Raw genomic sequence first — 17,696 nt, forward strand, 5'->3', positions numbered from 1 at the left:
GATCCAAAGTTAAATTCAATCCTGAGCCTTATCAGCTTCAAACAATTCCAAACATGATCAATTAACTCTTAAAATACAAATGGCCAAATAAACTTACTGTCATGTTTTATATTAAAAAAAATAACAAACCAATACATCAATCTAATAAATATATCAAGCATATGACTTGATTCAAAGCAACAAAAATTAGCATGAATTCATCCAAAAAAATTCAAGAAGGAAGTACCTATCTTTACAAAACAGACAAATGAACGAAGACGACGAACAAAGATAAAATAACATCGAAGAGCGACAATAGCCAATATCATTCACTATGCTAGCAAAGTCAAATTGATATAAAATAAGTGCAAAGAGTGGACCTTACAGCTGAGAACTTCCTTTTATATTGAAGAACCTTCGGTGAAGCCAAAAATATAAGGAAATCGGTAACTACAATTTTGACCCAAGCAAAAGCAAAACAGGGACCTTCCAACGGAACAGAACCAAACGGCCAAAACCTCAATGACGAGCTCTAAACAAAACCCGGGCGCAATCTATACAAGTAATCATTTCGAGTGCAAAAGGGCTCTCGTTTTGGATTGAAAATAGTAGCCGGTGGTCGCTGTTGGTTGTTCGGAATGAGGGGGAGGGGGTTTGCTTTGAGAAGACGATGCGCGAGGGGTGAGGTCGTTTGTGTATGGTTGCGCTGCTTCTTTTTCGTTTTTTTTTCTCTTTTTTTTTCGTTTTTCATGCACAGCTTTGCATGTTCTTAACCCTCTGCGTTCCCTTCTTGTTGGTTCAACAAAGTCAGGAGGGGTCGTTTTTAGAGATAGGGTCATTTGGGTCGGGGAGGAAGATGAGAAAGTGAGGGGAATTATTTGAAGAAGACAACGTCTGGGGGTGTGGGGGTCTTCTAAAAGGCTTTTTCCTTCAGCCTCTTTTCATGCGTAGCTTTCTGCTTTTCCTTTAGCCCCCCCCCTATTTGTGTTGATTCCCCCTGATTGTACAAGGATATATATATAAAGAAAAAGAAAGGTCCTTCCCCCTCTCCAAAACGTTATCCGATGAGAGAGGAAAAGGGGATTCATGTGCATGTGAGGATGGGTCCCATAACCAAAGTGCATGTGATTTTTGAATTGCCAAAATCAAAATCTGTTATGCCATGTGCTAGTTTGTTAAGTGAGATAGAGAGGAATCTTTGCCAAATGACAATTTTTTATTATTCTTTCTTTCTTTCTTTTTTGTAGTATTTTGTTTATAACAAATAAACAAAAATAAAATTTACTCCTACTAAATTAAAAATAGCAAGATAAAATGACTATACACTCAATATTCATTCATTGAAAGTGTCTAATTTTTTTTTTAAAAAAAAGTTGCACTAAACTAATAAAACTAATTTTTGACACTTTTTTTCTTCTTCTTTTTTTTTTCAAAACAAAAATAAAACTAATACTCTGGAAATATGTAACTCTTTTTTTTTTTTGTAATTTCCCATTTTTATGACGAAAATAAAGTAAAGAAGTTAAAAATAGTTGAAATAACTATATTAGGCCTAAATTAAATATTTATATGCAAAAATAAGAAAAATCTTGGGGAGGGTCAAAAATCACATATCTACAACAGGGAGTTAAGCCAGTTAGAAGAAAAATCCAAGCCCAACTTAAATGACACAGAAGCCATCAATTTAGGGGATGCCGGCGATATCAGAGAAACTAAAATAAGCATCCACATTGCACCAAATATCAGGGAGGAATTGATCAAAACACTTATTGAGTTCAAAGATGTTTTTGCATGGTCATATGATGGCATGCCGGGGTTAAGCATAGATTTAGTGGTTCATAAATTGCCCACTGACCCGGCATGCCCTCCCGTCAAGCAGAAATTGAGGAAGTTCAAAACGGATATGAGTGTGAAGATTAAAGAGGAAGTAACCAAGCAGCTTCAAGCAAAGGTTATTCGTGTCACTCGATATCCTGATTGGTTGGCTAATGTGGTGTCGATGCCAAAGAAAGATGGGAAGATCAGGGTGTGTGTCGATTACCGCAATCTGAACAGGGCAAGCCCAAAGGACAACTTTCCTTTACCCAACATTCATATCTTGATCGACAATTGCGTCGGATGTGAGATTTGATCTTTTGTAGATTGCTATGTTGGGTATCATCAGATTCTGATGGATGAAGAAGATGCGGAAAAGACGGCATTCATCACACCATGGGGGACTTATTGCTACCGGGTAATGCCATTTGGTTTGAAGAATGCTGGGGAAATGTACATGAGAGCAATGACCACTGTGTTTCATGACATGATCCACAAAGAGATTGAGGTGTACGTGGACGATGTGATCATAAAGTCCAAGCATCAGGAAGACCACGTAGCAGACTTAAGGAAGTTTTTCCAAAGACTTCGAAGGTATGATATTAAGCTCAACCCGGCTAAATGTGCATTTGGTGTTCCATCTGGAAAGTTGTTAAGATTCATCGTCAGTCGGCGAGGTATTGAACTGGATCCGTCAAAGATCAAATATATCCAAGATTTGCCACCGCCGAAGAACAAGAAAGAAGTAATGAGTCTGTTGGGAAGGTTGAATTACATCAGCAGGTTTATTGCACAACTCACAGCAACCTGTGAACCCATCTTCCGGCTACTGAAGAAAGATGTTGTGATAGAATGGATGGCGGAATGTCAAGAGGCATTTGACCAAATCAAAGGATATTTATCAAATCCACCTGTGTTGGTTCCACCTGAGCCAGTGAGACCGTTAATTCTTTATCTAATGGTCTTGGTGAATTCGTTTGGCTGCGTGTTGGGGCAACACGATATTACAGGAAGGAAGGAGCAAGTCATCTATTATCTCAGCAAGAAGTTTATAGTATATGAGGTTAAGTACACTCAACTCGAGAAGACATGTTACGCCCTAACTTGGGTGGCCCAGAAATTGAAGCATTATTTGTCCTCATATACTACTTATCTCATTTCCCGCTTGGATCCGCTAAAGTATATTTTTCAGAAACCTATGCCCATAGGGAGGTTAGCGAAATGGCAAACATTACTAACAGAGTTTGACATCGTCTATGTGATGAGGACGGCTATGAAGGCCCAAGCGCTGGCAGATCATTTGGCTGAGAATCCTGTTGATGAAGAATACAATCCATTGAGGACGTATTTTCCTGACGAGGAAGTAATGAATATAGATGAGTTGGAACCAGGTTGGAAGCTTTTCTTTGATGGAGCCGCAAATGCGAAGGGTGTTGGAATAGGAGCGGTACTTCTTTCTGAAACAGGACGACATTATCCTATTACAGCTCAGCTACGTTTCTATTGTACCAAAAATATGGCTGAGTATGAGGCATGCATTTTGTGTCTGCGATTAGCTGCAGACGTGGATGTCCAGGACGTTTTGGTCTTGGGAGACTCGGACCTCCTGGTGCATCAGATTCAGGGTGAATGGGAAACACGGGATTTGAAACTCATACCATATCGACAATGTTTGCACGATCTGAGCAAGCGATTTCGATCAGTAGAATTCAGACACATCCGAAGAGTTCATAATGAGGTTGCCGATGCATTGGCCACTTTAGCATCGATGTTACACCACCCAGACAAAATTCATGTTGACCCGTTACACATCCAGGTTCGTGATCAGCATGCCTATTGCAACATGATAGAGGAAGAAGTAGATGGCGAGCCATGGTTTTATGATGTCAAGGAGTACCTCAGGATGGGGATATACCCGGAGCAGGCCACCGGAGATCAAAAAAGAGTCATTCGGCGATTGTCAAATGGTTTCTTCCTCAGTGGAGGAGTGTTGTACAAAAGAACCCCGGATTTGGGATTGCTGAGATGTATAGACGCCAGTCAAGCCACGACAGTTATGACAGAGGTACATGCTGGAGTTTGTGGGCCACATATGAGCGGATATGTATTGGCGACGAAGATTCTTCGAGCATGGTGTTATTGGCTCACTATGGAGCGTGATTGTATCAATTTTGTGCGGAAATGCCATCAATGTCAGATACACGGAGATTTGATTCATTCTCCGCCGACAGAATTGCATACAATGTCAGCGCCATGGCCATTTGTTGCATGGGGCATGGATGTCATTGGACCTATTGAGCCGGCAGCTACCAACAGTCATAGGTTCATTCTGGTGGCCATCGACTATTTTACTAAGTGGGTTGAAGCTAAAACTTTCAAATCAGTAACCAAGAAGGCAGTGGTGGATTTTGTTCACTCCCATATCATCTGTAGATTTGGGGTCCCAATAGTGATCATCACGGATAATGGTGCTAATCTTAACAACAATTTGATGAAAGAAGTATGTCAACAGTTTAAAATTACACACCGTAATTCCACACCATATCGTCCTAAGGCGAATGAAGCAGTTGAAGCAGCCAACAAGAACATCAAGAAGATACTAAGGAAGATGGTAGAAGGATCCAGACAATGGCATGAAAAATTACCATTTGCGTTGTTGGGTTATTGCACTACCGTCCGGACTTAAGTAGGTGCAACCCCTTATTTGTTGGTATATGAAACCGAAGCAGTAATACCTGTGGAAGTTGAAATTCCATCCCTTCGGATTGTCGCTGAGGCTGAGATTGATGATGACGAGTGGATCAAAACCCGATTGGAGCAGTTGAACCTGATTGATGAAAAAAGATTGGCAGCTGTGTGTCATGGCCAGTTATATCAAAGGAGAATGGCGAGAGCCTACAACAAGAAGGTGCACCCTAGAAATTTTGAGGTGGGACAACAGGTGTTGAAACGAATCATGCCACATCAGGCCGAAGCAAAAGGCAAGTTCGCCCCGAATTGACAAGGACCGTTCATTATAACCAGAGTATTGTCCAATGGCGCTTTATGTTTAACAGATATCGACGGAAAATGCGTCGACATGGCTATCAATTCCGACGCAGTTAAGAGATATTATGTATAATTTCTTTTGATTGTAATTGCTGTTTGTTTGTGGTTGGCATTTATCGGAGAATGAAATGACGGAGGCAATTCTTTCTTATATCCAAACACTTTATCCTTTGCTTCCCCTTTTGAGCCTTATTTATTCTTTCATATCCCTCTTTTGGAATCAGTAAATTAAAATGAAAAAAAGGGAGAAAAATAATGATAATTGTAAGCACGTGATTTTTGCCCTATATGAGAATTACTCCCAAAAAATTCAAAAATAAAATTATTTTCCTTGGTGTGCAATTTTGTGATATTTTTGGACAATTATTTGTATTTGTCTGTGCATGTTTATTTGGTAAATTAATAAAAATACAAAAATATGTCGCATTTTGCATGTAGGATTTAATTCTATAATTGTTACTAATTAAGTTTGTTTTACAAAAATTAAAAATTACAAAAATAGGCATCTTTTGCATTTTTAGCATTTAATGTCCAATTATACAATTTTATGCTTAATTATTACTTAATTGTGTGTTAATTGTTATTGGGAGTTAATTTGCGCTTTTATAACATAATTTAGTTCTTAATAATAATTTAAGTATTTTTATAATTTAGTTTTAGAAAAATAAAAGAAGAAAGAGAGCGAAAACATAAAGAAAATCGGAATTGGGCCTCTTCTTCAATTTCAAACCACGAGCCCAAAAAATTGTCCAACCTTTCCCGATGACCCGGTCCATCTCCACGCGGGTCGACCCGGTCCGCCCCATTAACCCAAATACCCAACACCCCTATCTTCATTTTTTCATTTTTGGTCCAACACAAAACAAAACAAAAAAAAGAAACCCAAACCCTAAGAACCTAAACCATCCGCCCCCCCTCCCTATCTTCTTCTTCCCCAAACTCAAAAACACACAACCATGGCAGCCTTTCCACCTCCTCACGCCCAGAACAAGCTCCAACACCATCGTCGAACGAGCTCCAAACGACCATCGTCGCTGCCTCGTCGAGCTCGAGCATGAGCTCGCATGGTCGTTGGTCGCTATGTCTTCATCTTCTTCGTCGAAGGCAACACCTCGCCATGGACGACCCCTCAAGCTCTAGCTTCAAACAACGACTGCCCCCCTTCCTCGACGTTGTTGCTGCCCGTGTCCACCATTTAAACAACCAAACGACCTGCTGCGTCTGCTTCTGCCTTCTGCTTCATTCTTCTCTGCCAAAACGATCAGTTGCGCCATGGACGACCACTTCGCCATGGATGCTACGTCCATGGAGTCTGATGCTTCTTCCTCGACGTTCCTTCTTCTTCCAGCTTCGTCAGCATTCGAGGGAAGTTCGTTGCTGCTGCTGCTCACGTTTCTGCTTCTGCTTCCCGCCGCTTTTGCTTACTCCTTCATCTTCTCCGTTTCGTCAAAGTTCGAGGGTTTTTCGTTGAGTCGAGGTCCGGTACGTCGAGTTTTCTGTCCGAGTTTTCCATTTCCGTTCATCGTTTCGATCCGGTTAGTGTTTTTTTTGAATTTCACTTTTGTCCGTATTTTATTTTGATGTTATCAAATCTAAAATCGGTAAATATTTGATTTTTGTTTTGTTCGTGTTCATTGTTTTGTTAATTTTTCAGTTTGTTCATGTGAAATGGTTAGTTTAATGTTCGTTAGATTCAAATTAAAGTTTAATTAATTATTTTCAGTTTGTTTCATGTGTTATGTATTTTTTCAGAAATTGTTAATGTTTGTTAGATTCAAGTTTAAATTCATAATTGTTTCTTCTTCGATTTTGTTTGTTATTTGTCTAAAAGAATTTAGTTGTAATAGGGAAATATGTTGGTTTAGTCATTTGAATCCGTCATGTTTTGTTGTTTAAAATAGATTTAATTCATGTTCATCTTTGTTTGAAGTTCATTTTTAATCCAGTGATTTAATGTGAGTTTATGTTTTGGTTTTTGATTTGTTAATTTAGTATGAATCATGTATTGTGTTGTTAATATTGTTGTTTCCTTGCTCAACAATTTTTGGCCTAAGTTAACCAGGATTGGTTTCCAATATGGTTAATTTATGCACATTAATTTGATGTTGTTCAATTTGTGTTCATGTAATTTGTTGTTGAATTGGTTCAGAAATCGTGTTCATGTGATTTGTTGTTTGAATTTGTGTAGAAATTGGTCATATTGGCTATATTTTGGTTGAGTTTGATTAATTGATTGGTTATAGCTGATGAGGGTAGTTTGGTAAACTGCAGTACGTTCAGGGGGTAAAATGGTAATTACAATAAGGTCGGAGGGGTAATTTGGGAATTGAACATTTTGAATAAATCTTTATGTTAAGCATGGGGGACAAAATGTAATGGGGTGTGAGTGATATAATTGTTTAATATAAATGGGGGACAAGACAAATTGTAGTGGAAGGGAATATGGTAATTGTTTATATTAGGCATGGGGGACAAGATGTAATGGGTTGGTTTGATATGTTAGTTTAATGTAGTGGGGGATAAGTGGGAAGATAATGGGTTTGGTAGGAGAAAGTGTGGTTTTATTAATTGATTAAAGGGTCTGGGATGGGATATAAATAAAGGAACTTGATCAGATTTTAAAAAAAAAAGACAGAGAATAAGGGAGAGAATACAGAATAAAATTTTAAGAGAGGAAATTCCGAAAAATACTAAGACTTCAGAAGATAAAAAGAAAAACATTCTGGAAATTCAAAAGAAGAATAGTATACACCTGATATACAATCCAAATATTCTGATATACGGATTCAGAAATTAAGGGTTAAACACTAACTAGTCTTTCAAAAATCTGAAAAGATTCCCTTTTGCTTCTGTCCGTTGATTGTTGTTGGTGTTTCTGGATTTTTGTCTTGATTTTAAAAATCTGTCACTAAATTTCTCGTTGCTGGTTGTTACTGGTTGCTGGGGTTGCTGTTGTTGTATGCTACTGAATTTCTGTTGATCTCCCTTTTCTTTTGCTTCCAATATCAGGTACACAACTGACACGCTGGTTATTGTAAACCGAAATATGAAGCATGAATACGAAAATGAAGAGTTGAAGTTCTAAATTTAATTTAATTATATTCTGAATTTTATTTGTATATATAAATTATTTAGCTTGCAAAAATCAGAATCATGTAGCTATTTAATATATATAGTGGAACATCCGACGATAGCTTAACGGATGAACTATCTATATATTGCCTAAAAATAAATAAATGGTGTAGTAACTCCGTCTAGTCAAAAAATCAAATGAATAGGTCATTTAGGAACTTGGTAGGAATATTTGTTTAGTTAAATAATATTGGTTAATTTCAGCATGTAATTGGTTTAGGATTAAAATTAGATTGCTATTTTTTTTTTAATTTGACAAACTGAGAACATGCCTAGTATAATGTAACTAGGTAGCAATATGTGAATAAGACGGCCCATGTCTAGTTTTATGCCATACACGTTGGGCCTGGGCCCGTATTGGCAATGGACTGCCTTGCTTGCATCATTTTCAGAATTTATGAATCATATCCGAAACTCAACTATAACAACTCAAGCATGTAAATAAATTAAGACCTTTTTTTTTCTTTCATTTCGTAGAGACAATTTTAATAGAAATGTAGACACTTTAGGATTATCCTGATAAAATAAATGAGATGAGTCTCGCCCAATAAAACGCACCAATTGCGGGGCCCTCGATAAATGTTTAATTAAAATTCCTTAGACATCGGGATGAGCCGTATAGCAAAATTCCATGGCCTTACCCAGAAATAATAATAATACGATAATTGCTTCAGGCGCACATTTTAATAATCTTACCTTCTTAAATTCGGGTGCGCATTTATGTGACCTAAATCCAAATCTCAACAGAGTCGGAATGTATTAACAACCACGGGCGCATTGATTGTGACGTGGTTCGAAATGCATTTTCACGACGTTGCAATTCCATAAAAAATAAATAATAATAAAAGCGGTTTAAACTTAATGAAAGCACATAAGTAATAACATGTATTAAATCAGATATCTAGCCATTATAACAATTTAAGCGACCGTGCTAGAACCACGGGATTCGAGGGTGCCTAAAACCTTCCCTCGGGTCAACAGAATTCCTTACTTAGAATTTCTGGTTCGCAGACTTCATTTGGAAAGTCGAATATTTTCCTCGATTTGGGATTCAAGATAAACCGGTGACTTGGGACACCAAAAGCCAAACCTTTCCCAAGTGGCGACTCTGAATTAAATAAATAATCCCATTTCGAATATTGTCACTTAAATTGGAAAAACTCCCTCGCGCATTCAACCCTTCGGGGCGGGCGCGCAAAAAGGAGGTGTGACAGCTCTGGCGACTCTGCTGGGGAAATTAACCCAGAACCACTGGTTCAGGGTTCAAGAATTCAAGCTTAGAATAATTGTTATATTTGGCTTTATTATCTGATATTTATTACATGTTTTGGCATAACGTGCTAAATATTGTCTTTTTCCGCTTTGATATTATCTGAACTGTATATAAACTGTGCCGAAACCCTTCTCTTCTTACCTCAGGGGAAAAGCTCGTTGGTCGAGACTCCCCATTCTATTAGTGTCAATACCCTGAAATAAAAAAAAAGAGGCTCGGACAAGTTACGAAGCCGGATGGCCTTTTGGTTCCCGGTAAGTTGCCCCCTCCTCGACTCGAGTTGTCCGCTCGGGTACACAGTCTAGAACATATACCCAGGTTATAAACCTAGTATAACGAAACCTCATACCGAATCCCTAGTAGGAGCGCTTATTTGCATCATGTTGCATTTGACATAGGGGACTCAACACAGGGGTTGGGTCCGTCTAGGACAGGCAACCTGAAATGAAAAGACCATCCTGCTGCATCCCGTTTGTTTGGCGCATTTATTTGCTTCAGATCTGCATGCAGACCGATTTAAAAAAATCAAAAAAAAATGGAAAAATAGTACCAGCGTAGGGAGATAATCACCTATTTTTGGAAATATCCAAGTAGTGTCAAAACCTCGCCGGAATTTTCTAAAAAAAAAGAGAAAAGAAAAAAATGAAAACAAAATTTGTCTTTTAGTTTGATTTATTAAAAAAAACATATAAAATTTTTTTCTTTTAATCACTTTCAAAATCAAAAAAAAATATCAAAATATATATATATATTTATTTAAAAGTAAAAAAAAAAGAAGGGAAAATTCAAAATTCAAAAAAAATGTTGTTTCTTTTGTAGTATCTCTTTTATAAATTAAAACTAAAAGTCCAAATACTTCCTTAAAAAGATTTTCTTTGGTCTTTATCTCTTTTCAAAAATAAAACAAAATATAAAAATCCAAAAAAAAGAATATAAATATATTTTTTCCTTTTCTTTAAAAGATTGTATTCAGAGGGGGTTTAGTTTATTTCCTCTATTCTTTATCATACCGAACTACGCCGGTTTGATTCTCACAGGGTGTGATATACATAGGCAACCCTCATCGGGTCCAACCTCCCCTTTTCCAAAAATAGCCAAAATGTCAGAATTTTAACTTCATCATAAATGAGTAGGGTGATGCCGTTTTGTCAAGAATAGCCAAATATTCCCGAAAGGGACGCCGGAAGGCTGACTTTGCACAAACAGCCATTTTTGGTCATTTTGAACTTTGACCAATTTGCCCGACAACCTTGGAATCCTCGTCCCCGAGTCTCTGTGAGGCCATGTTCCCAATGTCGGGTCACCATTCTAAAAAAAAAATAAAAAAAAATCAAGTGATGTTTTTGTTGTCAAAAACAGCCGAACGTTCCCGAAAGGGACGACGGAAGGCTGACATTGAATAAACGGTCATCTTTGGTCATCGTTTTTGATTTTTGACCGGTTGATCCTCGCAGCCTTAAAATCTTCGTTCCCGAAGTGCTAAAAGGCCGCATTTGAAAACCGAGTCCATTATTTTGAAAACAAAATCTTTTAAAAAAAACATAGATAGTTTTTTTTTTGAGTCTAATAAAAGTTTTTTGTTGGCATAATCACCTTAATAAATGTGCAGGATGAGCACGATACAAAACAAACCCTTTTCGATAATGACCAAGATCCCTTTTGAGTTGCGATTATGGTGGAATGACCTAGGCAAGGAAGGGCAAGGCAAAGTAAAGAAATATCTGAAAGATCTCCCGGATTTACTAGACATCCAGCCTCGGGGTGATATTATCAGATCATTGGTCACTTGCTGGGATTCAGCACACAATGTATTTCATTTCTCGGACTTTGAGCTCACCCCGACATTGGAAGAAATAGCAGGATACATCGGAAGTGATGAAGCTCCGTTAAGGTTCAAGTACTTGATTGCTCCTAGGGCCGTCACGGTACACCGGTTTCTGGATTTCCTAAAAATACCCCGAACATTTCACCATCCAGATCTCGCCAAAGGTTTCTGCAGTCTCCACCTCATATATGCTAGATACGGCCATGTGGGCAGGTTCAATAAGCCAGACTTCAAACTATGCAGTAGAGGTAACCGACAAAAGTGGGATGAACACAGGCTGGTAGCTTTTATGATAACTTTTTTGGGCCTTATAGTATTCCCAAGGAAAGACGGAAACATCGATCTAAAAGTAGTTGGGGTCGTCAGTACCTTGCTCACCCACGATAAGAGTACTCTGGCGCCTATGATTATGGCTGACATCTTCCGGGCTCTCACTATTTGCCGAGCCGGGGTGACTTTTTCGAATGATGTAACCTATTGTTGCAAATGTGGATGACCGATCATTTGTGCCACCGCTCCCCGCTCTTGGGTTACGGTTCGCCCGAGAAGACTTGTATTGGAGAATTCTACACAAGAATCGAAGGGGTTAGTCTGCCCGAGGGAGTCACAGCTTGGACGTCATTCTTCCGAACTCTCACTGCCGACCAAATTCAGTGGACGCTCGGATGGCTGCCTATTGAGGAAATCATATACATGCCGGCAACCAGGCCCCACTTTCTGTTGATGGGACTTAAAAGCATCCAACCCTATGCACTGTATCGGGTTTTGAGGCAACTTGGGAGGTATCAAGTAGTGCCAAAAGATGAAGACTTGAGTACCCAAGTGGTTGAAATCAGTCCGGACGGTCGATTCCCCGAAGAAGAAGTTCGCCAGATCTGGAGTGAGTGTCAACATCTGACGGCAAACACTTATGTGTTGGATACAGCTAAAGGAGAAGTCTCCTCGGGGTATCACGCCTGGTTTAGGGGTGACATGTCCTGCGAGAGACCAGCTAAAAGACCTCATCTCAGAGATTTCGCTGAGTCATCCCAGGAGCAATGGAACTGGTTAGCAAAGGAGAAAGATTATCGGACAGAGATCGGTGAGTTGAAACAACAGCTTGAAAGTCTGAAATTCAATAACAGTATGCAGGTCGCTGCAGATCGAGGCGAAAAGAATAGATTAGCCCAAGAAAATGAAGAACTTGGGGCCCAAATCCAGAAATTGAGAATGGCTCTTGATAAACAACCAAGGAGTCGATCAGACGAGCAGTTGATAAAAGGGCTGAGAAGTGAAGTCAGGGAATGGCGAGATGGTTTAGAAGAGTCTGAAAACGTCATGGCAGAGCTCAAAGTACAATGGAGAACAAGAGCAGATAAGCATCGCCGATACTTGAATCAATTGAAACACGACCACGAGAAAACTCTTGCCAACATGAAGAGAAAAGTGGCTGCACTTGAGGTTAAAGCAGTTGAGCAGGTAGAGGATTTCCAAATCGAAAGCAGACACTGTTACGACTTGTTGGCCCAAATGGAAGTAGAAGTACGGCAACTAAAGAATCAGCATATGCAGGATTCCCAGGCGTTAAAAATATGCAGTGATCAGATAAAACGCTTGCTTATAGAAAAGAGGCGAACCAGAGATAAGATTAGGACCATTGCCCATGCCATCATCAGAAGGTGTCTACGGTGTGAAAACATGACCAGCATTACCGTTCTCTCGGCAGTAATGGTTTATGTCAAGCAGACCATGCATGAGCTGGAACAACTTGAAAGGGAACTCACACCTAAGACCGCGGCGAGGCCGAACAATGCCCTGCGGGCGCCAATTCTCGAAACCTTAATGTATTCATAGGTCGAGTCTGCATCTTAGCATATTCTGTCCGTCTTTTCGCATCAGGGTGCATTAGTCTATTTGAGTCTGTACTTATTTTCAAGGTTTGTTTATTTTCCCTTTTTCAAATGTTGGTTGTAATGGATTGCTTCAGTAATAAAATGTGTGCTTCTTTTACACTCCTCTATCCCGAACTACGCAAGATCTGATTCACGCGGCATCGTGATACGTAGGCAATCCTCATCGGATCCGGTCACATTTTTTACTACAAATAATGAAAACAATAATAAAAAAAACAAAGAAAGAAAATGGTGATAAATAAAAGGAAAGCCTAAGGAGAAGCCGGAATAACACATGTCTTTGTTGCAAGCATGAAGAAACTCACCTAACTGTATAGGTGCATCACACCCCAATGTGAGATTACCTGTCTGTTATTAGTTTCAAACTAACCGTTTGTTTGCTGATAAGTTCAGGTTCCTAGAAAAGTGGTTTGGTTTTGTGGTAATCTGGCCTCACATTCGTACTTCACGAGGTCAAAAGGAAGCGTTCAGCCACCCGTCGCTAAATCAAGAGGAAGTGTTCATACATACTTCACAAGGTCGAAGGGAAGTGTCGAAATGTCTTCAGAAATTCCTCTGCCAACGATTCCTATTTCGGAGGAAAGTTCAATCTCAGCCATCCCAACTTCTGAGTCAGCAACTGTCGAGGAAAATAGAATTCTGCGTCTCCGCATGATGGAAATGTGGGACGCCTGGGCCAATGGAAAAGAGCCACCAAGTGCGATCCCTGGATTCCCTGAGCTTTTTCCTAGGGCAAGTGGGACCTCCAACATCCCCACAAGTTATCCAAATACCCCACTGGGATTTCCTACCATCTCAACCTACTTTACTGGAACACCTTCTGAGTCTCGCCCCCAGGTGTTAGCTGCCGGTGCAGTTTCAAACATATTCACTGCTCCACCTTGTTCAGCCACGGCACAACCTGTTTTACCCAGGCCTAACTTCGATTCATCATCCTTCACATTTCAAGCACCACCTCTTCCATTGGAACCTAGCCAGTTCACTACCAACGCTTACCCTCAGCCGTCTCGATACGAGTTTATCGCAGGGCAGGAGAAAGCCAAGAAAACACCTGAACAAGAGGAAATGACCAGAAAAATGAGAAGCGTGGAGCAAACTCTCAAAAATATACAGGGTCTGAGCGGGCAAAAAAGTGTATCTTACGCTGACCTGTGCATGTTCCCGCACGTACATCTGCCCTTGGGTTTCAAAACCCCAAAGTTTGAGAAATATGACGGGCATGGGGACCCCATAGCCCACCTCAAAAGGTACTGCAACCAGTTGCGGGGAGCGGGCGGAAAAGAAGAGCTTCTTATGGCTTACTTTGGAGAAACTTTGATCGGCATTGCTTCTGAATGGTATACGGATCAGGAAGTATCTCGTTGGCACATTTGGGACGACCTAGCTCGGGATTTTGTCAGGCAGTTTCAATATAACATCGACATTGCCCCCGACAGGAATTCATTGTCGAATCTAAAGAAGAAGCCTTCGGAGAGCTTCCGAGAATATGCTGTCAAATAGCGCGAACAAGCGGCCAGAGTCAAACCTCCGATGGATGAAACAGAAATGGTCAGTGTTTTCCTTCAAGCCCAAGAGGCTGATTATTATCAAAACATGATGTCTACATTGGGAAAGCCGTTTGCTGAAGCCATCAAAATCGGTGAAATGGTGGAGAATGGTTTAAAAACAGGGCGAATCTTGAGTCAGTCTGCTATAAGGGCCACCTCCCAAGCAATCCAAGGCGGGTCTAGAGGAGGAGCAAACCGAAAGAAGAAGGAAGAAGCAACAATGGCAACTTCGAGTGTAAGAAAACCCCATCCGTCAAGATTTCATTTCTCTGAAAGAGCCCCGCAACACTACTACCCCCATCAAGATACGGCCTATGCTATGAACCTTCAGCCCTACACAGTAATGAATGCACAACCATATATTAGGCCACAACAACAATTTCACCAAAAGCGAGCTCAATTTCCAAGAAATCAACCTCCCCACCAAGCTCAGTATAATCCCCGACCTCCACAAAATAATCTCCCCTACAACGCCCGCACTCGAGATCCGCCCAGGAAAATGGACTTCACACATATTGGTGAGTCATATTCCAACCTTTTCCCTAAATTGGTCCAAATGGGTTTGTTACAACCCGTACCCCCAAATAGGCAAAACCCAGAGTCACCCTCTTATCAACCTGGTGTCCGATGTGCCTATCATTCTGGAGTGGAAGGGCATGACACTGAGAGCTGTTGGACTTTGAAAAGGGTTGTTGAAAACCTCATAGAACAAAAGCGGATAGTGTTAAAGGACGAAGACATTCCTAATGTGACCAACAATCCGTTACCGGCTCACAACAATGGACCGATTATTGGGATGATCTGCGAAGATAAAGAGTTTGATCCTGTCTTGAAAGCCATCATTGCAATCGCCGACATTGAGAAAAATCCCAAGACATATGCAAAGCAAGAAAAGGTGGACAAGAAGAGTAAAAACCCCCCTCAAAACACAGAAAAAGCAGTGGAAACCAAAACTGAGGTAGTACCCTCGAAAGATGTCGTCCTTTATGTCCCCCGAGGTTCGAAGAAAGGACAAGTGACATTGAGACCTCTAAGAAGGTTTGAGCTGAACAAAGGATCTAAAATATATGTGCCCAAAGGGACCTATGCGGTACGGGGGCCAATAATTTCACCAAGGCTGAATGAGCTCGTGATTATTGGACGCGCGCCGCAGAGGCCCATGACAGATCCTAATACCGTCCCGTGAAATTATAACAAGGCGGTAGTAACCTACAAAGGAAAAGAAATCCTGGGAGAAGTGAATGAAACTAACCCAACTGAGAAATACCTCAACCCGGAGGAGTTGAATGATTTTACAAAGAAGCGTTTCCCACTCAAGAAACCAGTTAGCGCCGAGGAAGCGGAAGAGTTTTTCAAGAAAATGAAAACTACGGACTACGAGATAATTGACCAACTCCGAAAGTCTCCCGCTCAGGTCTCGTTGTTGTCTCTATTAATGAATTCAACTGAGCATCAGAAAGTGTTGATCAAGACCCTCAACGAAGCTTACGTCCCAATTGAAACTACCGTGGAACAACTAGAGAGGATGGCAGAAAGATTCTTCATGATCAATCAGATTTCCTTCAGCAAAAATGATCTGCCCCCTGAAGGGGACACTCACAACAAGGCCCTCCACCTAACAGTTAAATGTGAAGGGTATTATGTGAAGAGGGTCATGCTGGATGGCGGGTCCAGAGTAGATATCTGTCCCCTTTCGACTCTCCAAAGAATGGAGATCGAGACAGGGAGAATCAGGTCCAACAGCGTATGTGTTTGTGCCTTTGACGGCATCAAAAGGGACACTCTAGGCGAGATCGATTTGATTTTGACTATTGGACCTGTGGATTTTGAGGTGACCTTTCAGGTCCTAGATATGGATACTTCTTACAATTTCCTTCTAGGAAGGTCTTGGATTCATGCGATGGAAGCCATACCTTCTACTCTCCACCAGATGGTAAAATTTGTATATGAAAATCAAGAGATTATAGTCCACGGAGAGGATGAGCATTCAATTTATCGAGACCCATCGGTTCTATGCCTCGAAGCTAAGGAGGGTAGTGAACACATAGTCTATCAAGTTTTCGAGGTTGTGGTCGCAGACCAATGCGAAGAAGGAAGCCCTTACCCTCAACCTTTTCTCTCAAAAGCGCCAGTTATGGTTGCCAAGGAAATGATCAGGCATGGTTATAAACTGGGGAAGGGACTCAGGGCATCGTTGCAAGGTATCACCGAACCTATCACCTTACCTGCCGCTGAAAAGTTCTTCGGTGTTGGTTTTTACGAAGAAGAAGCTGACGTAATGTGGGCAAACCAACGGAAGAGCAATGGTTGGGTTTTATCTCAGCCAATTCCGCATCTTTACAGAACATTCGTCAGACCCAAGTACAATGAAGAAAGAGAGGATGAGACCTTCACGACGGAGGAAATTGAAGAAATCTGTGGGGTTATGAGGCAAATGCTGTACGAAACCCATATGGTTCAGCCGGGAGAAGGCTCGAGCACCGCTGAGGTGCTTTACATGGGGCCTGGTGCCAAATTGCAAAACTGGAAGGCTACTCCGTTTCCGATCAAGCGGGAATCCTGGTAGACCAGTCTTGCCACCTTTTCTGCATCACGAGTTATTTTGGGGTGTAACTCGAATGATTTCCTTTTAGTTTCCTGCCCTTAAATTCTGATGTAAACCCTATTATCTTCAAAATTCAATGAAATAAAATTAATATTTCATCTTTCATCTTATTTATTCTCTCTGATTTTTTTATTTTTTTTGTTTTATTTCTTTCAGTTCTAATAATGCGGTTTTAAATAACATGACATGCTTGCGGACTTCATGCCCGGATCCAAACATGCAGTCTAGCTGCGAAATAATGAACCAAGAAATGGAATACGATGAAGAAGAGGCTTTTAAGGAAATAAATCGAGAATTGGAACACTTTGAGAACAAACCTAAGCCGAATCTGAATGACACCGAACCGGTTAATTTGGGAACTCCTGAGGAAATCCGAGAGACCAAAATAAGCATTCACACGGACGAGAGAACGCGAGACGCGATAGTTCAACTCCTTTTTGAATTTAAAGATGTGTTTGCTTAGTCATACGATGACATGCCAGGATTAAGCGTTGATCTAGTGGTGCATAAATTGCCAATTCACCCTGATTGTCCTCCAGTTCAACAAAAGCAAAGAAAGTTCAAAACTGATGTCAGTGAC

This window comes from Nicotiana tabacum, chromosome 7, assembly GCF_000715075.1.
Source record: "Nicotiana tabacum cultivar K326 chromosome 7, ASM71507v2, whole genome shotgun sequence".
Classification (NCBI taxonomy): Eukaryota; Viridiplantae; Streptophyta; class Magnoliopsida; order Solanales; family Solanaceae; genus Nicotiana; species Nicotiana tabacum.